The sequence below is a fragment of the Colius striatus genome, chromosome 3 (assembly GCF_028858725.1).
Source record: "Colius striatus isolate bColStr4 chromosome 3, bColStr4.1.hap1, whole genome shotgun sequence".
Lineage (NCBI taxonomy): Eukaryota > Metazoa > Chordata > Aves > Coliiformes > Coliidae > Colius > Colius striatus.
The window spans coordinates 97,311,163-97,334,313 of record NC_084761.1 but is presented as its reverse complement, the minus strand read 5'-3'; the positions used below and the strand labels follow the sequence as shown (position 1 = coordinate 97,334,313).

General features: G+C 53.2%; 1 protein-coding gene across 3 annotated transcripts in view; it reads left to right on the top strand.

Annotated features, from left to right (window-relative positions):
- Positions 1 to 23,151, top strand: part of LZTS3 (leucine zipper tumor suppressor family member 3) — a 54,500-nt gene that overhangs the window by 14,689 nt on the left and 16,660 nt on the right. The window contains exon 1 of one of the 3 annotated variants that reach the window (XM_061993250.1): positions 11,736 to 11,828. The exons of the other annotated variants lie outside the window; for them this stretch is intronic. The gene's annotated coding sequence lies outside the window, so the exon portion shown is untranslated. Of the gene's footprint in view, positions 1 to 11,735; positions 11,829 to 23,151 lie in introns of those variants that run through there. 3 annotated transcript variants of the gene reach the window in all.

Sequence of the window (23,151 nt, the reverse complement as noted above, 5' to 3'; positions counted from 1 at the left end):
CCTCTGGATTATGATCCTTTGAGTTGTGCCACAGTTTTCCCAGCTCTTGCTGCCCCCTGGCACGTGGTGGATGCACTTAGTGGTGCAGGGAAATCAATACAAACCACAGGGAAGGATAGGTAACAAAGAGTCATTTGTCTTATATTCCCTCAACACACCCCCACATTTGACTTGTGTGCATTTTGCATTGCCCCATGATGGATTTCTGGCCCATGAGCTTGTCAAGTTTCCCCTTAAATCCAGGTACCCCCTGAGCATCAACTGCATCCCACAGCAGGGAGCTCCCCAGGTCACCTACCACCACATGAGGAAGGGATTTCTTCCTTTACCTGCCCCTTGATGGTTTTGAGCTAAATGCTCCTCCTTTCCACTCTGAAAAGGTGACAGAGATCAACATCTGTGTGGCATTTCCCCATGGCTGTGGTCTTGCTCCCAACTGTAAGCTATCTAAAGCACTGCCCCAAAGCCACTGATGCTCTTGTCAAGCTTCCCAGGGGTGTCTGAGCAATTCATCAGCACAGATTCATTTAGGAACCTCCAGGGGAAAGAGGCTGAGAACCCTTCTGGTGTTTGTACAGGCAGATCCTGTGGCAGCCCTTGACAGCCCAGACAAATGAACAAGGATGCTGTGCTGGGATGAATTGTGCCCCAAATAGCTGAAGTCGAAGCTTGTAACGTGTGCCAAGCTCCTCTGGAGCTTGTTTCACAAGTGTTTCTCATTTCATGTGCATGTCTGAGGCATCCTGCTGCCCTGAGCAAAAGGTAGGGCTGAAACAAAGTACAGAGGAGTGCTGAGACCTTCTGCCTTCTTCTCCTTTTGCACATCTCTGTGGTGGTTCAGCCTTCTCCCTTTGCACATCTCTGTTGTGGTTCAGCCTTCTCCCTTTGCACATCTCTGTGGTGGTTGAGCCTTCTCCCTTTGCACATCTCTGTGGTGGTTCAGCCTTCTCCCTTTGCACATCTCTGTGGTGGTTGAGCCTTCTCCCTTTGCACATCTCTGTGGTGGTTCAGCCTTTTCCCTTTGCACATCTCTATGGTGGTTCAGCCTTTTCCCTTTGCACATCTTTGTGGTGGTTCAGCCTTCTCCCTTTGCACATCTCTGTGGTGGTTCAGCCTTCTCCCTTTGCACATCTCTATGGTGGTTCAGCCTTTTCCCTTTGCACATCTCTGTGGTGGTTCAGCCTTCTCCCTTTGCACATCTTTGTCCCACAGCAGCACAAAGCCTCAGGAGCCTTTGCCTGGCTTTAGACTATCGCTGCTGGGCTGATCTGGGTTGGGTGGATGGAACAAAGCACAGCAGTGGGAGCTGGGGTGGAGGTGTGAGGCTGAGTCCCCAAGGTCTTCTCCTCATGCAGTTGGGGGCTGGGTGGATGCCAGGTGGATCCCTGGGGAGATCCAGGGTGTGTTGGTTATTTGCTTAGTGGAAGGTGGTGAGGTGAGCATCATGTGCAGAGCTGCTGGAACTGAGGAAGGAGGATGTTCTGAAGGACTGGTGTGGGCTCCATGCTCAGTAAGGAGAGGATGAGCACTGAGCTGTATGGACATGGGCTGCAAACTGAAGGGAACTTCACCCACTTCTCCATATCTCCCTCCCAACCCCACAACCACAACTCAAGCAAGCCTAAATGCACCAAATAGAGCCCAGGAGGAAAGGCAACACCAGGTTATGGTCAGGATGTCTCTAAGTGAGGATGAAGAGGCCAGAGGGATGGATGGTTTCTGTGGACAGAGCTAAATGTCCCCATGAGTGGCAGGAGAGTTGTCTTGCTGGGACTTCATGGAGCAGAGAGCAGCCAGGAATGTCCAACCTCACCCTTTGCCAACTCCAGAGCCAGCACTGCTACCAAGTGATTTTCATCCCTACCTAACATGTGCTACAAGTCTACTTAAAGCCAGTATTTAGGAGCTTCTCCCTGGCCTTGCTGTACTCTTGCAAGGCTTCTGGTCACAACATCCCATCACATATACAAAAGGGCTGCAAAGGACACAGAGAAAGGGGATGTGGAGGGAGTGGGGTTTGTGGAGAACAAGAAATCTCCAGCCTGGGAAAGAAATGCCTGGAAAAGTAGGTTTGTATTTAAGGCTCTATAAAATCATCACTGTCAGGGGGAATAATTCCCATCATGGAAGAGTAAGGGGTCTCAAAGAGTCATCTGGAGGTCATTTGCTCTTTGCACTCACCTTCAGGTAGTTATGATTACACACCTCGCTGCTGCAGGAGCAAATCCCAGAACAATCCCATCTACCTGTGTCTCACCCTCTAGCCAATGTACCTGAAATGATCCAACCCCTGGCACACATCTTGCAAGAGCTAATTATAGGAGCTGGAAGCTAATGTGATGGTGTTTTCTTGAGCTGTGTGGTGCAGATGTACTGATCTCACCGAGATGCTGTCGGTGGGTGATGCAGGATGCCCTTATGTAAGCAGCTTTTGTTATGCACTTATGGAAATGTTCCCTCTCTGGCCCATCCCCTACTCTCCCCTCAGCTCTTTCTTTTATGTTTTTCACCCTAACTGCTCCATGGCTCACGCAGAAGGTGGAGGAGTGAGGTCAGTTGGCCAGCTGGACAGTGTGCAGGAGGGCAGCTTTGTGGAAGATCGTTCCTGGGTTTCCCCACCCACCTCCTCAGTGATGGAGCAGAAGGAGTTAATGGCTTTGCATCTGCTCTGTTGGCTTTGTTGAGGCTGGGAAAAGGCCCTTGTCCACCTTTCTGCCTGATGGACTGGAAAGGGAGTGACGTTGGAGCCAGGTCTCCCCCCAGCTCTGGCATCTAGTGTGGCTTGGACGTCAGCAGATGCTGGGCAGCCATCTGCTCCATGCTGGAGAAGCACCTGCATGGACAGCCACTGCCCCCTCCCCAGCAAGGGGCTGGGGATGCCAAGGCTCTGAGTGAACCACAGAAGAAAATTGGTTTGTCAAGGCAAGGATGGAGACTTGGTGGGACACAAACACTTCAGTCAATCCCAAGGTTGCTCCTGGCTGCACGAACATCTGCCAGGTGACCCACAAAGTCCCTTCTGCCAGGGTGAAATCACAGTGTGAGCACAAGTCTCCAGCCTAAAATCCTTCCAAACCAGGAAGATGTTTTGCCTGTGGGTCCTTTCTGAGGTTTTCTCAGTTTTGCTGCTTCCAGTTGTGTCCCATTCCCTTCTCCTGTGGCTGGCCAGGCAACAGAAGCCAGAGACGTGGTGCCACCAGGACACAGGCTTCCTCCACCTGTGCTGGACAAAGAAGACACAGTCCCCTGACATGACCAGTAAACCCTGCCTTGACTGCAAATAGTCAGGAGAAAAGGTTGGTAAATATCCTGGAGGCATCACCTGCAGCACACATTCTGGCTGCACACTCTCCTGACCCTACTCTCCTCCAACCTTCTCCTGTCCCTCTTGTCCAACCAAACCTGGGTCCTTTCTTGATGTGTTTTAGGACTAATCCATGATAAGGAGAGGGGATTCCTCCTTCTGGGCCATCCTGCCATCAGCTGAGGTTGCAAAGTCAGGCCTAGAAGACCTCTCCTCATTTTCTCCACTTAGCATCTGAGATAGTGCATGGCTTGAGGAGGACAAGCCTGGAGATGAAGCAGGCATGAGTCCTTCAGTGGGAAAGCAACCTCAGGCAGAGTTTAGAGAGCTGAGAACAGGGGAAATGGCCACACAGAGTTTGAAGAGAAGGAGGTGAGAGCAGGGAGAGACAGAAGCACTGGGGAAATTCGTTTCCAGGCATGGTCCAGTGCCAGCAGCCACCAAGGAGTTTGTGTTCAGGGCAGGGAATACTCATGTTTCTATGAGGACAAGGAAGCCATGGGGAAGGCAGCAGCTGGGGGATGTGTTTCTTGGACTCAGGTCACTTATTGTAAACTGTGAGCTCCCACTGGAGCCTGGGGCCATCAGCTGGCCGTGGTTTTAGATGGCATTTCAGCCTACACCCACCTTCAGTCAGCCACATCCCTCCCTGTGGTCTGTGGACTGTGCCAGCTGGGTCCTTCTGGACTGGAAAGGGAGTGCAGACCTTGGATCCTGCACAGAGAGGCTTGTACCCATTGCCCCTTGTCCTGTCATTGGCCATCACTGAGAACAGCCTGGCTCCACCACAGACATGCTGCAGCCTTCCTGCTTCATCTCCCACTGCCCCTCCAGAAGCTCCCTTTCCCCAAAGCTTGAGGAGTCACAGCTTTTGCTGAAGCCATCGAGTCACCTGGCCTTGTCCAGAGGAGAGGTTGGCCAGGATGGAGAGGATGGGGAATCATGCATACACACAGCTTACACCTGCTGAGGATCTGGCCTAACATCCCTCCTTTGTAATGCTGAAGAAACCCCTTCCACCCTGAGCCAAGGGGGCTGGATCCCTGACTCCCAACGTGGATAGAAATGGCACTTTCAAACAGATCTGATGATCTCAGTGGAAATCTGCCCCTCCTGATTGCAATTTCTTCTTGCTCCAATCTGGTTTTCCCCAGACCTTGCCTGCTGCCTTGGGACTGTGAAGGGAAGGTTTGCATCCTTTGCTCTGGATAACCACCCAAGGATGTTTAAGCAAGCTTCTGCAGTCTAGAAATGAATTGGGGAAACTTGGTAGTGCTTTTCAAGGAGTATTGGCCACCATCACTGCCTCTCCTGGGGTTGTTCAGCCAAGGCATGAAGGGACAGTAGGGACAAAGGACAGCTCTGCTTGGCCAGCATTAATGTGGTTCAAGCTCCTGTGAGAGAAACAGGCTCCCTCCTCACTGTGTGCTTTGAGGGGCTGGTGAACAAAACTCTCTCATCCCTCTCACTGGCTGCAGGAAGGAAAGTGGTCATTTAAACAGACATTCCTACAGTTACAATGAGCAGACACAGAAGTGCCAGATGCTTAGGATAATCTTTTATGGAGCATGACATCTTCCCTCCCCATGCAGCTCAGACCTGACCTACATGGCATGGCCAAGCTGGAACAGCCCAGCACACACTTGGGGCTCTCAGCAGCCACAGCTGGAGGTGTAGGAGCTTCCTCTGATTTATGGGCAGGGCTGGATGATGCAGCAGGTCGTGGCTTTGTCTGCTCTGTGGTGATAGGGGAGCAGACAACTTATACCAGCAGGGAGGTTTTTGCCAGAAGAGGAAACAATCTCTCTGGATGACATAAACCAAGGTCTTTTGGCTTGTTCAAACTGAGTGGGCAGATGTTATGGTGGACTGGAGATAGAAAGTGTCCCTCATTGCTGCAGTTGGCATCAACCCAGCTTTGCAATACCAACCCAGCCTCAGGAACCCTCAGCAGTCGCTGGGAGCAGCCTGGAGAAGGACCTCTCCCATCCACAGCTCTTTGTGGGTATGAAAGGACTTCACACAAGCTCAAATCATTCCACTTAACAAGCAGGAACAACCTCTGTCAACCTTTTCACTTCCAGGCCAGTGCAATGGTGGCATCTCCCTGTGCAAGGTGAGCCTCCAGGTACAGAGAAGGCTTTTGCATCACTGAAGCACTCAGCAGCTTCTTCCTTATCACAAACACTGGGTAGTCAAATCACATTTTCCTTCCTGGGAGTTCAGACACAGAGCTTGCTCAGGTTCTGCAGCCTGCTGGGGGTTTCATCAGCTTTCCTACCAGTGAGGTTGAATTTTCTGGCATGGCCAAGTCACTGTCCCCTCCCATTGCCTGGTTTGTCCTGGCTCCACACAACTCAAGGCTCCAGATTTCCCCCAAAGGGGCAATGCCAGGAGGCTGGAGCCAGGCTGTGCTCAGTGATGGCCAATGATAGGACAAGGGGCAACGGGCACAAGCTGCAACAGAAGAGGTTCCAAAGAAACACAAGCACAAACTTGTTCCCTGTTGAGGTGAGGGAGCACTGGCAGGGGCTGCCCAGATGGGCTGTGGAGGCTCCTCCTCTGGAGTTTCATCAGCTCTGCTCCTGGCTGACCCCAGCATAGCAGCAGCTTCACAGACTGAGCTGAGCATCTTGGCAACTTTTGACCCCTCTCAGGGTGCTGCATGGAAAAGAGCAGTCTGGGCAGAGGTGAGACAGGAGCTACCTGTGCCACCAAAAAGGCATCAAAGCCCTGCTGTCAGAGATGCTCTGATGGATACCCCTCTCCCCATTAGCTCCCCAAGGTCCCCCTGGGATGAGTCCTGCAGCCAAATGTATCTTGGAGAGAAAGCCTCTTGCAAGTTGTGTTGCTAACAAAGAACTTGACTAATTGAAATGGCAATTAAGAACCCATCATCAGCCATCTGACCTTCAGCCAGAGCCTGCCATGGTGAGGGCCTGCAGGTACCCTGGGTGATTGGGTCTGGGTGGACAGCCTGATTGTGGCTGCCCAAAAAGGGCAGCACAGAGGTAGATAAATACCCTCAAAGAGGGCAGAGATGCCCCAAAGCCCAAGTCTTGGCAGTTCTGTCCAGTGGGGACAGGGAAGCAGAATGGCCTGGATACAGCTGGAAGTGCACAATGGAATGCTGGCTGTGAACCTGGGGGTCTCTGCTGGCTCTCAGAGGTAGTGGAAGGAGCTTTGGTAGAGGTGAGGTTGGTGGGGAGAGAGCTTTATGACTCAGCAGCTGGAGACCTGGATTAGAAATGAGACTTCAAGGTTCAGAAGTTTATGACTTGCCCAAAAGCACAGGGAGCACAGGTTATCCTGGAGTTCCCAGCATCCTCCAAAGCCTCTTCCATCAGGATTTATTCGTCTGTGAGAAGTGCTAAGACAGAACACAGCTCCCAAAGGGAGAATGAGCACAGCCTTAACCAGCTGTAATGTCGGGAAACTGCCTGTCTCCTGCAAGATGTGCAGAGTCTGGGTATGCTGCAGCTCCACACCCTGCAAGCCAAGGGCTCCTTTGCTTGGGCAGCTTCACCAAATCCCACTGCTGGGATGGATGTCCTGATGGCCAGGACAGCAGAGGAGTTGCCCTGGGTGGAAGAGGAAGAGGTTAAAGACTTGTTGGCCAAGCTTAAGGCTCATAAGTCAATGGGTCCTGATGGGATGCATCCTACAGTGCTGAGGGAGCTGCTGATGTGGTTGCTAAGCCTCTCTCCATCATTTTTGAACAATCCTGGAGGACAGGAGAGGTGCCTGAGGGCTGCAGCAAGGCCAATGGCACTGCAGGCTGCACAAAGGGCAGGAAGGATGACCCAGGACACTCCAGGCCAGTCAGCCTCAGCTCCATCCCTGGAAAGGTGATGGAACAACTCATCCTGAATGTTATCACTGAACATAGGAAGGAGAAATGGTTATCAGGGGGAGTCAACATGGCTTCACCAAGGGGAAATCCTGTGTGACCAACCTGATGCCTTCTATGAGTGACCAACCAGCTGGCTGGATGAGGGGAGAGCAGCAGATGGCATCTGCCTTGCCTTCAGCAAGGCTTTGGACACTGTCTCCCACAACACCCTCATCAGAAAGCTGAGGCAGTGTTGCTGGGATGAGTGGGCAGTGAGGTGGATGGAGAGCTGCTGAATGACAGAGCCCAGAGGGTGCTGAGCAATGGCACAGAGTCGAGTTGGAGGCCTGTGGCCAGTGGAGTTCCACAGGGATGGGTTCTGGGGCCAGTCTGGGTCAACATCTTCATCAACCACCTGGATGAGGGCACAGAGGGACCCTCAGCAAGTTCCCTGCTGGCACCAAACTGGGAGCACTGGCTGATTCCCCAGAGGCTGAGCTGCCATTCAGCGGGATCTCGACCGGCTGCAGAGTTGGGCACAGAGGAACCTGCTGAGGTTCACCAAGGACAAGGGCAGAGTCCTGCAGCTGGGGAGGAACAACCCCCTGCAGCAGCACAGGCTGGGGGTGACCTGCTGGAGAGCAGCTCCAGGAGAGGGACCTGGGAGTCCTAATTGATAATGAGCTAAACATGAGCCAGAAACGTGGGCTCGTGGGCAAGAAGCCAATGGCAGACTGGGGGCATTGAGGAGAGTGTGGGCAGCAGGTCAAGGGAGGTTCTTCTCCCTCTCTGCTCTGCCCTGCTGAGGCCTCATCTGGAGTCCTGTGTCCAGTTCTGGGCTCCCCAGCTCCAGAGGGACAGGGAAGTGCTGGAGAGAGGCCAGTGCAGGGACACCAAGATGCTGAGGGGACTGGAGCATCTTCCTGATGAGGAAAGGCTGTGGGACCTGGGGCTGTTCGGGCTGGAGAAGAGGAGACTGAGGGGGCATCTCATTAACATTTATAAACATCTAAAGGATGGGTGGCAGGAAGTTGGGACATCCCTCTTTTCTATAGTAGATAGTAACAGGACATGGGGTGATGGGATGAAGCTGGAACACAAAAAGTTCCATTGAAACACAAGAAAAACCTGTTTCAGTGTTTGAGTGAGGGAGCCCTGGCACAGGCTGCCCAGGGAGGGTGTGGAGGCTCCTTCCTTGGAGCTCTTCAAGACCCACCTGGACACGTTCCTGTGTGACCTGCTCTAGGTGACCCTGCTTCTGCAGGAGAGTTGGACTGGATGAGCTCTAAAGATCCCTTCCAACCCCACCATTCTGTGATTCTATGATGAAGCTCCTGGGTCAGCTCTGGTTATTGCAAGAGCAGTCCCTAGGATGGAAAGGCCTTGTTATACCTGTGGCTCTTCCCCAGGTGTGTGCCACACATGCTGCCTCTGGCCATCACCTGTAGCAACGTCAAAACCAGCTCGTTTCTGGGAAGTCTTTGCTTCTGAAGCCAAAGGGCAAAACTAAAGAGCTTGAATCTCTGCAGGAATCCATTTGGGTATAATTGATACCTTCCCCCTGCACCCCAGAGGTGCATTTTGCCATGATTTCAATGCATGTGCAGCCCATATTCGATGGCTGTTAGCATGATTGCTACTGCAGTGCCCTTGCTGCACCCAGCCTCGTGTGTGATGCTGACACCGGCCACCTCCTCTGGCACACACACCCTGCCAAGAGCAAACTCACTTCAGCAAATGAGTCTGAATTAGAGGCAGCTTTGTGTAGCTTGATTTCCCTCCTGCCAATCCTTTCACCACTACAAATAACCCAATAGAAGGACCCTGGTGGGAAGGTTGGTTGCAGCACCAGCAGCCAGGGAGGGGGGAGAAGGAACTCTGGACCATGCTGTATCACCAGGGCTCTGCTCTGAAACATGGAGGGCTCTAAAGTTTATGGCCTGAGAGCACTGGTTATCCTGGAATTTCCAGCATTCCATCATGATTTATTCATTTGGATGGCAATGGAAGGAGGGCACCATCCAGGTCTGGCTTCTGGGCTGCTGGGCATCATCCTGTTTGTACAAACAGGCTGGAACCAGCTGGAAAGTGCCAAAGTTTGGGAGGACAGGTGGACTGTTTAAAGCTCACTTCTTCCTCTGCAATAACCAGGGGAGAAAAGGACTGTCCCCTCTCATTTTATCTGAGCAGAAACCTGTTGATGAGCTATAGCAGGACCAAACCCCTCTTCACCTTTCTGGCTGTTACTGTGCATTGTGTGCCTGGCTTTATCAGGGAGTTTGGGGTTGAGATGGGTCAGTGATGGCACATAAAGATTTAGCATCATAAAAACATTTGGGTTGGAAAAAGACTTGAAGCTGCTGCAGTCCCAGCCCTGTCCTGATCCTGCACTGACCCCTCAGCATCTCAGCTCCACGGCTTTGGGATCCCTCCATGCTGGGCACTCCCCCAGCTCCCTGTGCAGCCTGGCACAGGGGTGACACCCCTCTCAGGGAAACAGTTCTGCCTCAGCTACAATCTCAACCTCCCCTGGGGCAACTTGAGGCTGTTTCCTCATGTCCTGTCACTCGTTACTGGGGAGCAGAGACTGACCCCAGCTCACTGCAGCCTCCTGTGAGGGAGTGTCTGAGTGCTGCTGTGTCCCTCAGGCTCCTCTTCTCCAGGCTGAACACCCCCATTCCCTCAGCCCCTCCCCAGCCCTCTTGTGCTCCAGCCCCTTCCCCAGCTCTGTGCCCGGCTCTGGCCACGCTGCAGCCCCTCAGTGTCCCTGTGGCAGTGAGTGAGGGGCCCAGCACTGACACAGCCCTGGAGCTGCAGCCTCCCCAGGGCCCAGCACAGGGGACAATCCCTGCCCTGGGCCTGCTGCCACCCCAGTGCTGATCCCTGCCAGGATGTCAATTAAATTGATTAGAACATCACTTAAACCAAACAACTCTAAAAAGCAAAGCTGAGGCTGTTTCAAAGTTACTGGCCTGGATTTGTGTCCTCTGTCCCTCTCTGTCCAGCGAAGGGGCTCTCGAGGCACCCACACAGCTGCATCCCCATTGGGGTGGGAAAGTTGAGGTAGAGGGGTTCCATGCTGGGAAGACCCCAAAATAACTCTTTGAGTGAAAACAAGCCATTAGATCCCAAAACCCTCATTAGACAAAAGCCAAGCTGTGAGCTCCCAAACTCCCTATTTGAGCAAAACCAAGCCATTGAACCCCCAAACCCCTATTTGAGCAAAACCAAACCATTAAACCCCCAAACCCCTATTTGAGCAAAACCAAGCCATTGAACCCCCAAACCCCTATTGGAGCAAAACCAAGCCATTGAACCCCCAAACCCCTATTTGAGCAAAACCAAACCATTAAACCCCCAAACCCCTATTGGAGCAAAACCAAGCCATTGGACTCCAGACCCCTATTTGAGCAAAACCAAACCATTGAACCCCCAAACCCCTATTTGAGCAAAACCAAGCCATTGAACCCCCAAATCCCTATTTGAGCAAAACCAAGCCATTGGACTCCAGACCCCTATTTGAGCAAAACCAAGCCATTGAACCCCCAAACCCCTATTTGAGCAAAACCAAACCATTAAACCCCCAAACCCCTATTGGAGCAAAACCAAGCCATTGGACTCCAGACCCCTATTTGAGCAAAACCAAGCCATTGAACCCCCAAACCCCTATTTGAGCAAAACCAAGCCATTGAACCCCCAAATCCCTATTTGAGCAAAACCAAGCCATTGGACTCCAGACCCCTATTTGAGCAAAACCAAGCCATTGAACCCCCAAACCCCTATTTGAGCAAAACCAAGCCATTGAACCCCCAAACCCCTATTGGAGCAAAACCAAGCCATTGAACCCCCAAACCCCTATTTGAGCAAAACCAAGCCATTGAACCCCCAAATCCCTATTGGAGCAAAACCAAGCCACTGAACCCCCAAACCCCTATTTGAGCAAAACCAAGCCATTGGACTCCAGACCCCTATTTGAGCAAAACCAAGCCACTGAACCCCCAAACCCCTATTTGAGCAAAACCAAGCCATTGAACCCCCAAACCCCTATTTGAGCAAAAACAAGCCACTGAACCCCCAAACCCCTATTTGAGCAAAACCAAGCCACTGAACCCCCAAACCCCTATTTGAGCAAAAACAAGCCATTTCACCCCCAAATCCCTATTAGAGCAAAAGCAAGCTGTCAGAGCAAAAAAAATCCTCACTGATAAAAACTCCCATGTATCAGACCCCCCACAAACCCCTACTTGAGTGAAAACCAAGCTGCCACACCCCCAAAGCCCCACTTCAGTAAAAACAAGCTGCCTGACCCCAAGTCCCAATTTGAGCAAAACCAAAGCTCCACACCCCCAAAATCTCTATTTGTGTCAAGCTGTCACACCCCAAAACTCCCATTTGAAGGGAAACCAAGCCTTGAGACCCCCCAAAACCCCCCACTGGAGCACAAACCCAGCCGCCGAGCCCCGAGCTCCCCGTTTGCTCGTCTCAGTCCCGATGGGCACAAAGGGTTAAGATCCCGCAGGCGTGGGCCAGCCGTGGCCAATCACACGGAGCAAAGTGCAGCCCAGCAGCAGGTTGTTCTCCGAAGGTGTTGTTGGGGTGGGTTTTTCCCCCCTCGTGGTGAGCAAGCGGGGAGATGCTGAAGCTCGGGACGCGCGGGGAAGGAGCCGGAGGATGCTCCGCGGGGAAGCCCCGGTGGGTGACAGCTCTTGCGGGGAGTCTTTCCCCTTCTCCTCCTTCCCTCCGTCGCTGGGTGTCTTTGTTTGAGGCTAGAAAGGGGCCAGGCAGGGGAAGGAAGGGGTTTCGGTGGATTAATGTGGGGCTGAGCTGGTGGGAGCTGATGTAGGGGGGGTTTGGGGGGGGGGGGGGATGACGGACCCTCTGCGTTCGCACCGGGGGGGTCGGAGCTGAGTTGTTGAGGGTGATGAAAGCTGCTGTTTCCTCCCCTATAAACCCACCCCGGTTCCAGCTGGCACCCCGATGTGTTTTGGGGTAAGCGGCCAGCTGAGCAGCCCCGAGGCCGGCGGCGGGGCCGGGGAGGAGCGAACCCTTCCCGCTGTGACTCGGTGCCCTTGGAATGCCTCGGGGCCGGCTAACGATAAACCCCAGGCGGGGAGGGGGCTGGGGGGGAACCGGCCGAGAGTCCCAGCTCGTCCTTCCCGCTGGCACCGAGGTGTGGAGCCGGCAGAGCCGGGCAGGGGACGGCCGCCGGGCACCAAGCTGCGGGTGCGGGGGCGAGTCATGCGGGGGACGGGGGTGAGAAGAGCGGGGGATCCTCTTGTTCCCACCCCGAGGCATTCAGGGGCTATTGGCTGGAAACCACATGGGGATCCCTCAGATTTGGGATGTGGGGCCACGTGAGGATGCTCAGGCAGATATTGGGGTGCCAGGCGTGGGGTGTAGCTCCTCACTGGAGCCTTACAGGGGACAGCAGCACTGTGCTCACATGCTGCAATGGTCCAGGAGCTCCCCAGTACCCCCTGCTGCAATAACCCACGTCAGGCAGCAGCCCCTCAGCTCCAGACACCTTGCCCAGGAGGCAGCCCCTTAATAAGGGGAAACTGAGGGCTGGGATGGCTTCTCTGCAGTAATGAATGACAGGAGAAGAGGAGATGGGCTCAAGTTGCCCCAGGGGGGGCTGAGGTTGGAGCTGGGGCAGAACTGTTTCCCTGAGAGGGGTGTCAGCCCTGTGCCAGGCTGCCCAGGGAGCTGGGGGAGTGCCCACCATGGAGGGATCCCGTGGGGCTGAGGTGCTGAGGGCCATGGGGTAGTGCTGGGCTGGGCAGGGCTGGGACTGCAGCAGCTTCAAGCCCTTTTCCAAGTGAAACAATTCTATGATTCCATGATTTCAAGTGGTCTAGGCTGCAGCATGGAGCATCCCAGAGCCTCAGCCCCACAGTCAGTGCTGAGGCCCCTCCATCAAACCCCTTTGTACCAAGTGAATTCAGGGACTTTTCCTTGTGCCACTAAAGCTGGTGCCATGGAGACGTCACTGGGGACAATGAGCAGCCCCCAGGCTGTGCTGGGCATCTCCTGTGGGCAGCCACAGGGATAAGTGGGCACAGATGGAACCATGTCCAAACTCTTCTTGAGGGACACATAGGATTTGAGTTGGCAGTTTGGGCTGAGCTTGAAACCCTCCTGTTCTGCTGGCACTGGCTGCTCCTTGGGACAATGAGGACAGATGTACCATAGAATCACAGAATGGTAGGGGTTGGAAGGGACCTTTAGAGATCATCCAGTCCAACCCCCCTGCAGAAGCAGGGTCACCTAGATCATGCAAAGGGAAATCCCTCCTCTCTGCCCTTGAGTGCATCCTGGAGGATGCCAGCCTGGATCCAAACCCAGGGCTCTGAGAGCAGCCACAAGTGTGGACCCAGCACAAGCTTCTGGTGCTCTTCATCATCCTCACTAGCACATATAGGAAAAAGTATCCATTCCAGGAGCACTCCCAGGGAGCAGAGAGGGGAGGAGGACAAACAGGAGGGCACAGAGCCAAAGCCATGTGCTCTGCAGTGGCAGTTTCAGCTCTGCTTTGCTGTGCTTCCCCCTCCTGCCCCTTCCTGGGGGACAGGGATGGGGAGGGGTGGCAGTGGAGCGTGTCCCTTCAACACAGAGACTGACCAAGGAGGAAAACTGATAGCAAAGCAGGAGGATTAGCCAGGGAAGGTGGAGCAGGCTGCACTATTCAGGCTTTGTGGGGGAGAACAATGGGGCCTTTATTGAGGAAGGGAGGTGGCGGGTTGGCAGGCTGGCTGGGACACTTTGGTACACAGAGTGTCCCTTGGTCAGCTGGGGGGACAGGGCACTGGCATGTGGGATGGGGACAGTTTGGTACCCAGTGTCCCCTAGCCAGCTGTGGGGACAGGGAACTGGGAGGTGTGATGGGACAGGTTGGTACCCAATGTGTCCCCTGGCCAGCTGGGGGGACAGGCAAATGGGACATGAGAAGTGGGGTGGGACCCAAATTGTCTCTTGTCCAGCTGGGAGGACAGGGAAATGGGATATGGAATGGGAAATGGGACCCAAACTGTCCCTTGTCCAGATGGCAAGACAGGGAAATGGGATATGTAATGGGAAATGGGACCCAAACTGTCTCTTGTCCAGCTGGGAGGACAGGGAAATGGGACATGGGATGTAGAATGGGACAGGTTAGTACCCAGTGCCCCTTGGATACCTCAGGGAATAGGGAACTGGGATATGAGGTGTGAGATGAGACGGGTTGGTACCCAAAGTGTCCCTTGGCCAGCTGGTGGGGATGAGGAAATGGGACATGGGATGTGGGATGGGACAGGCTGATACTCACCTCATCCCTTGGCCAGAAAGTGAGCCAAGGAACAAGGACATGGGCCAAGGGATGGGACAGGCTGGTAGCCAGCAAGTCCCTCAGCCCCAGCTGGGAGCAAGGGGACACTGGGACATGGGAGATGTGACATGGGACCACCAGCTTGGCACCCAACCTAACCTTGGGTGGTGGAACTTGTCCCACTTGAGCCACACATGCTGACCACATCAGGACAGAGCTGACATGGCTTGAGGGGGTCTCAATACACCTCTCCCAAATCCTTCAGCAACAGCAATCACAATGGGTGGGTTTAGGGGAGCACACTGGGCTGGATCTGGGGAGTCTGGGGACCCTCCCAGCTTGGGCACATCCTGGACCAAGTGATGCCACATGCCCCAGCCCTCAGCAGAGAGACCCTGGGGCTGAAGAAAGCCTCATCCCATGGGCTCTCCCTCAGCAGCAGCACAAGCTCTGGGGCTTTTCATCTCCTCTCTTTTGTTTCAGGCTTATTATGTAAATAGCTGATTCGGGCCCCATAATGAGAAAGTAGTTTCCCAGAATACAAAAGGCTGTAATTATCTTATTAGCAGACAGAAAGGGAAAGGAAATGTTTCTGAGCCACTTGCTTTCATTTCCCACAGCAGCCCAAGAAAGCACAGACCCCAAAATGGGGACCCAATCCTGTCCCCCCACACCTGCTGCTGCCTTTGCAGGAGAGAAAAGCAAATCATAGTCCTCATGGCTCCAAAACAGCCATGTACTGGAGGGGCTGGTGGCTTTTAACTGAGCCCAGTTATCCAGAGGATGCTGTGGGATACTGTGTGGAACATCCAGCACTCTCAGCTGCTGGAGGTGTCATTGGGAAGCATGAGTCAGAGAGGGGCAGGGTGGTCTTGCCCATCTTCCCAAACTGATCCTTGGCCGGGCTTCCAGGCTGGGATTGTAGCACAGTGCTTCAGGGTGGATTCCAGCAGTTGCATGTGGATGGCAGAGGAAGTAGCCTTAGGATCCATGGGGGTTACTCCCAGGAGAAGGCAGCTGGGGTGGCTTTGGTGTTGCTTTCTGAATTCATGCCTTCCTTGCTACTACACACCCAGCTCTCAGGGGCAGAGCTACCAAGGTCCCTTCAGAGGTTGCAGTTGGGAGCTGGTCCTTGACAAGGTCTCCCAAACCCCTCTGTAGTGATTTGCTCCTGCCCAAGATCTCTGTTCCTCTGTCTTGCTCGTGGCCCTGGGGTCCTGGCTGAGTCCTCAGGGAACTATCTGGAAGCTGGAGGTTGTGGCCAGGAGGGGGTAGGTCATTGCTCTCAAAGCTACAAGTGGCAAAAGGAAACAGCCTCAGGTTGCCCCAGGGGAGGTTGAGGTTGGAGCTGAGGCAGAACTGTTTCCCTGAGAGGGGTGTCACCCCTGTGCCAGGCTGCCCAGGGAGCTGGGGGAGTGCCCAGCCCTGGAGGGATCCCAAAGCCGTGGAGCTGAGGTGCTGAGGGGGTAGTACAGGGTTGGGCAGGGTGAGGGGAGGGCTGAGACTGCAGGAGCTTCAAGGCCTTTTCTAACCAAACAATTGTGTGATTCTATTCTATGATCCTGTATCAAAATCTGCCAAGAAAGATACAGAACCATATGAACAATTTACCTCACAGTGCAAAAGGGGCTGAGGCTCGAAGCACAGCTCAGCTGAGCCTCAGGAGACACTGGCTCATGTCCTGCTAGGGTTTGGAGTCTGCCCTTGCACCAAGGGCTTGCCCATCTCTTTGTAGGCCAGCAGGAATCATAAAGCCTTTGCACAGATGGCTGCAGGATGTGCAGATATGCACCAACACCATGGCCAAGGAGCTATCTGAAGGTGGCTACAAGATTTTAGCACTCCCTGACCTTCTAACCTGCCTTTCCATATTCCCTTTCTGGCCCCAGTAGTGGGAAGAGCTTCCCTCTTCATCAGGGAAGGTCTGTGTCCTAGGGAAAAGCAGGAATTGTTTGTTTGGAACTGGTTGTGGATAAAGCTTGTGGTCCAAAGGCCCCAGATTTGCATGTTTTCACACACAGGTCCAAGTGCTTTCATGTCATGTTTCAGCAGTAGAGCAAAACCTGGCAGCCACCAAGCCAGCATGTCAGGAAGAGGGGAAAGAAGTTGCAAGAGGTGCAGCAGCTTCCCCTGTGCCCATGCCCACCCTGCCCAGCCCAGGCAGGGAGCAGGAGGTGGGTTCCCATCTCACCATCGCTGCTGGAGCTGCCTCAGGGTGAGCAACAACCTCTGAGGTGCCAGCAGCTTTGCTGAGACCCAGACCCAAACAGCTTCCACACTCAGAGTGTGATTGCAAGCCCTGGGTCTCACTGGTGTTTTCTCTCCAGGGTTGGTTAATGCTTCTCTCTGTGATGGTGCTTTTGCTCCCTAGAGCTGATTTTTCACTGCTCACCCTTCTTTTCCCTCTCCATGTCTTTAAGAAGCTGAAACAATCACAACAGATTCCTTTTCACCTGTTTTTCACACCGTTTCCAACCTGCTCCAGCACTCCAGGACACTTTCCCTCCGGCCACACCAACCTCCTGCCAGCAAACTGGAGAGTCACCAGAGCCCTGACCACAGAGCAGGTGTAGATCCTCACCCCCCCACACACCCCCCAAAAATGATGTTTGCATTGTGTCAATAATTGCACACTCATTAGAGCAGACACAAACAACCCTGAGCATGGAAAGGCAGGAGCACACCTCTCACTGCAGTTGGCAGGGGGTGCAATGTTTGACCTTCAGATGCCTTTGCTGCCTGTCCTGCCAGCACCACATGCCTGAGGTGCTGCCTGTGCCAAGGCATTGCTTTGCTTTGGGGCTGTTTTGCCCAGTGATTGATTCCCTTCTCACATGGCACAGTGCCTAGGTATGTCTCCCAAAGGCCTTTGTTACTAGAGTGTTAACAATTAACCTACTCAGGCAGAAACAGAGCCAGGCCTTCATAATCTAGGCTTAGTTAACCATTCAGCTGCTTTATCTGGAAGCAATTTTTCTTCTGCCTAACTGGAAGGCATTAGCTAACTCATTTGGGTAAAGCAAGTGTGAAGATGCAGTTGGTTTATGGATTATTCTGTTTACAAGACTCCCTGGGGCTGCAGGCAAGAGGTGGCCATGAAGAGCTTACCCACCACAGCTGGGGAAATAAGAGGTTTCACCCCAGATTTTCTGCATCAGGCATAGAAATATTGCTGTCTCCAAGGCAGGGCTGTTGAGGGGAAAGGCCAAGGAGCCACCGTGGCTGGATGGGATGGGGAGGTCAGGAGGTGGTGGGGAGCTGCAGTGTTGTGTGGAGTCCTGCTGTGTAGCAATGAGACAGGGAACCTTGCCTAGGTAAGGTGCTGGTGTGGAAATGTCTACCAGGAAGAGTGCTTTGAATCGATCCAGGCAGACAAAGAAACCCTTCTCAGTTTTATTTAACACAGCAATGCTGGGAAATGGGAAATTAGCTCAGTGTTTGTTCTGGAACAGTTCTCTTTTCCTCCTTTGTGTCTGCAGAAAGTCCCTTCACTTGGGTTCCTGATGGAAACACAGGGCTCTGGAGAACTGGGGTGAGGGCAGAGCTGAGTGTTGGAGACAGTGGCTGCTGGGATGGATGGACAGATGGATGTCACTCAGAGCAATTTGGGTAGAGCTATCCTCCTCAGGAGGTGGGATGGAGCTGGGATGGATGGACAGATGGATGTCAGAGCAATTGGAGTAGAGATAGTCCTCCTCAGGAGGTGGGATGGAGCTGGGATGGATGGATGGATGGATGGATGGATGGATGGATAGCAGAGCAATTGGAGTAGAGCTAATCCTCTTCACAAGGTGGGATGGAACTGGGATGGATGGATGGAGAGATGAATGTCACTCAGTGATTTGGGTAGAGCTAGTCCTCCTCAGGAGATGGGATGGAGCTGGGATGGATGGACAGATGGATGTCAGAGCAATTGGAGTAGAGCTAATCCTCCTCAGGAGGTGGGATGGAGCTGGGATGGATGGACAGATGGATGTCAGAGCAATTGGAGTAGAGCTAATCCTCCTCAGGAGGTGGGATGGAGCTGGGATGGATGGATGGATGTAGAGATGGATGTCACTCAGTGATTTGGGTAGAGCTAGTCCTCAGGAGATTGGATGGACCCATTATCTTCTTGAAAGCCTATTGAGGATAAAGAGTAAGGTGGTCCTAGTGCTTTTTCACCACTGCAGATGAGATGTAACACCTGGAAAGACAAAACATCTGGAAAAAGCAGTGGCTGGCAGGTTGCTTAAAACTCCTGCTTTTGTTTTCTGCCTGTCTGGAGCCTCCCCACTCCTTCCACGGGGTCATTTTGGCCCCTCTGCCATAGCTCAGGGTTCTCTTGCAGGCCCAGCCATGCTTGGAGGTGATCCCTCTTTGCTTGTAAAGGATGGACTTTGGGGTGAAGTGCAGGTAAAGGTGATCCATTCAGCTGTCCTCAGGCTCCCTGTGCTCATGCCCAGCTTCCTTTCTCTCACTGGGAATCTCCCATAAACCCAGTTTCGCTTCATGTTCCCGTGGGAGGGAGGCAGTTACGAGATTTAAGCAGGAGGAATGTCCTGGGGAAGATTTTAATCATGCATTCCTGCAAACCTGGAAGGAGAAAAACCAACCCTCCAGTGCTGCACTGGAGCGTGGCAGCATCATTCCTTCCCTGCCTGTGCTCTGGGTTTGATTTCAGTTACCTGAGGCATGACCAAGGTAAAAGCTGACTGGGAACTGGAGCTGGCCAGAAGATACAAAAGCTGTTGTTCTGGGAGGTGGGGGAAAAATGGCCCTTTTTGGCAAACAAAGCTGTACTGTCAGGGATCTGCTGGCACTTGTGGAACCTCCTTAATAACAGATTGGTGCTGTGTGTTTGTAATGTAATGTGTTTATCAAGTTTACAGCAAGCTAACAGCCTTGCTTTTCCAGACTGTTTTCTTGGGGGATTCCCAGTTAAAAGGGAGGGGAAAAAAGGTCCATTTTTCAGAGTCTGCCCCTGTGGTGCAGCTTTGATCCCATGTCCTGAAAGGCAGCTGAATCCCCTCTGGTTTGGGGTTGTTGGCACTGAATGGGAATGTCAGCTCGACATCCCAGCGGGCTTGGGACATGGCCCTAAGCAGAAGACTCCTTGGTGTGGAAACTACCACCTGAGAGCCAAGAGGTCCCCAAGGGCAGAGAAAGGTTGTGACACACTGATGGTGAAGACCACAGATGGACATGCCACAGGCACCTATCTCCAAGGTGTCATGGAGGGCACAGCCACAGCTCTGCCCAGGCTCTCACCAGGCTGAGGACATTTGTCTTCCCTGTTTCTTGTTGTGTAGGGCTTGGGGTTTTTTTCTCTGGGAGGATCAGACTTTCCAGTGATCTCATCCTGGCCTCAGAGAGACAATGTAAATGTGCAAACAGCACTGTGGAATTTACCCAGCAAGGAAAAGGTAACCTGGATCTCTCCTCCACTGGCTGAGAGAGGCTGGGGAGCACTGTGTGGAGGTTGGTGTGGAGCTGAGACCTTCCAGCACATCCCTCTCCCCTGGTCCCCAGTGCCCCATAAAGATACAGCCTATAAAAGATCCCAAAGTCACTGAAAATTCAGCAGGTTGTTCCTGAATTAGCAGAACAAAAAGTCTTCCCTTGACTAACAAAGTCCAAAGGCACTGTGGGTTGAAAGTGCCTTCAGATGGGTGTTCTCCATCACTACTCATTGCCCTGTAGCCCAGCCAAGTGCCCAGCAGGCACCAAGGTTAATCCCTGGGCATCCTGTACACATGAACTGTCTTCCTTTGGAAAGTACCTTTAGGGTGCAGTGGGCTCATGTGTCTCTGAATCTTGCTCTGTGTGTTGGAGAGACACAAGTCCAAATGTCACACACCAGATGCACGAGCAGCCCCAGACACTTCTCTCTGCTGGGGGAGGTTTTATTAACTCTGATCAATGTTGGAGCTACCAGGATGCTGAAGGGACTGGAACATCTTATGAGGAAAGGCTGTGAGACCTGGGGCTGGTGAGCCTGGAATAGAGAAGACCGAGGGGGACATCATCAGTATTTATCAGTACCTAAAGGGTGGATGTCAGGAGGATGGGGTGACACTTTGTTCTGTGCTGTCCTGTGACAGGACAAGGGGTAATGGACAAAAGCTGGAACATAACAACACTGGCACATGAGGAGAAACTCCTTTGGTGCTGAGGGGAGGGAGCCCTGGCCCAGGCTGCCCAGGGAAGGTGTGGAGGCTTCTTCTCAGGAGGTTTCCAACCCCACCTGGACACGTCCCTGTGCCCCCTGAGCCAGGGGAAGCTGCTTTAGCAGGGGATTGGGCTGGAGCAGCTCTGCAGGGCCCTTCCAGCCCCCAGCACTGGGATTCCATAACTTATATGTTTTGATGACATTCATCATGTGACATTCATGTGCTATTTGGTCTTTAGACACAGAGAAGTGTCTGTGGGAGGACAAAGGTGCAGGAAGGTCATTAGCAGCACCTGCAGAATGCTCACCCAAAGCTCATGGCTTCATATTGCTGGTGGCTCAGTGGGGCAAGATCCCTGGGGACCCTCCTGGAGTGATCTGCAAGGGGATGGAGAAGGTTACACCATCAGGCACATCCTGCTCTGCCTCACAGCTGCCTTCTCCTCTGTCCATCACTGGGCACATCTGGTGTGTCTCAGACCACAGAAGCTCCTTCAGGCCTCAGCAGGAGTTCAGCTGGGATGGTGGCTTTCACCAGAGCTCCTTCAACCACTTTTTCCCCCTCTGCCCACCTCCATAGCCTTCTCTGCCCAAGAGGAGCTGTGCCAGCTCCCTGTAAGTGCCACCTCTGTGTCCTCTCCCTCTGGCACAGAGGTTGGCCATGTCTTTCCACCAGCCCCATGACACTTTGGGCCACATTTCAGACAGTGCAGCTTGCTATGAAAAGATCAGGATGCTGGATAAAGGGAGGAGGCCCTAGAAATGCAGTTTAATAAAAGCCAAGTCAAACAGCACAGACCCTGCTTTAACCTCTTTCATTTCCTTTTTTCCCATTCCATTATCAGTGCAAATACCAAGACCCCATGAGACACCCCATCAGAGCTGAGCTCTAGCCCTTAGCTGGCTCTCCAGGGAAATAAACACAGCTCTCCTGCTTTACTTGGGGAGAGCTGATTTAACATCCCTACCCCAAGAAGAGGGGGAAAACCCACTGAAATGAGTATTCTCTCCTTCTCTGCTGCCTCCTGGTCCTGCCTGAGCCCCCTCAGCTTCTTTTATCCAGGAGGAAACCTGCCCCTCTCACTACCCCTTAATCCTGCTTTAGGTCCATTCTTGCCAGGATGGTTTATTCTGGGAAACCTGGAGCTGAGGGCTCCTGGGACAAAAATAAAGGCTTCCTTTCTGGCCCATAGGAGCCAAGGAACTCAGTAGGGTTGGGTGGACACAAGCTGTCCACATGCCACTGACCCTGCTCCTCCAGGCTTGGCTCAGCTGTGTCCAGTCTGAAGGTATCAGAGCCATCTGCAGAGCGTGGCAGATATGAGGCAGCACTCCAGGGAACCCTGAGCCTTTCTGGAGCAGCACTGGGAGGATATTTGAACCTCCCCAGGGGCCTGGACACTCGTGTAACAGTGACTCACTTGAGTCCTCAAGTAGAGAGACCTCAGGATTCATCACAACCACCCAGACTTTGCAATACATCTTCTCCCTGTCCCTCAGGTAATAAGCTCCCTTAGCTCATATGGGTTCAAATTCAACATTAGTCAATGAGGCAACCAAAAACCCCACGTTGTGAGCCTTTTGATATCCTTTAGTAAGGTATTTCACCTTTGTGGAGGTGATTCCATTGCAGAGGATGGAGTTAACATCTCAGCAGGGTGGATGGGCATCTCTCTGCAAGATCTCCACCTTCTGCTCCAGCTCAGCTCAACGTGGAGCAGCTTCCCCCAAACTCCTGTTTTATGGGTACACCAACCAGGGACAACCCATGGGTTTCTCTGACTAATCTGTTGAGAGAAGTAAATGCACCTTGGTTTGTTTGTCCTTAGTCCCAGTCCATGCTGGGACACCCTCAGGGGGGTGGGGGAGAGTGGGGCAGTGCAGATCAGAACCAGTACTGTTGAGTCTAAGAGTGCAGAAACAGTTTGATTTTCAGCTGGGACTTTCAGAAGGGATTTCCAAAAGGCCCTTTAAGAAGTTAAGAAGAATTTGAAACTTGTCTTAGCACCAGTAGCTCTGCTGCTGAAAATAAATTCAGCACCAATGCAACCACCAGTGTTTGGAGAATTCCCCCAAAACACAAATGCTCCCCTCCAAGGAGGCTGGGAGTCACAGAGAGGACACCCCCATCAGATTCTCCACACCACACACTGAGGCGTGACTTCTTCTGTCTTTGCATCCCCCAGCTCAGAGACTTGTACATCTGTGTGATGCTGATCTGCAAAGCTGAGTCCTGCCCTTGGGCCACCCCAAGGCCAGGCCCTGCTCCAGGCTGGGAAAGAGGGGCTGGGAAGCTGATGGAGGGAAAGGGCCTGGGGGGGTTGGTGCCAGCAGCTGAATAGGAGCCAGAAGCATGCCCAGGGGGGCAAGAAGGCCAAGGGCAGCCTGGCTGGGATCAGCACTGGGGTGGCAGCAGGCCCAGGGCAGGGATTGTCCCCTGTGCTGGGCCCTGGGGAGGCTGCAGCTCCAGGGCTGTGTCAGTGCTGGGCCCCTCACTCACTGCCACAGGGACACTGAGGGGCTGCAGCGTGGCCAGAGCCGGGCACAGAGCTGGGGAAGGG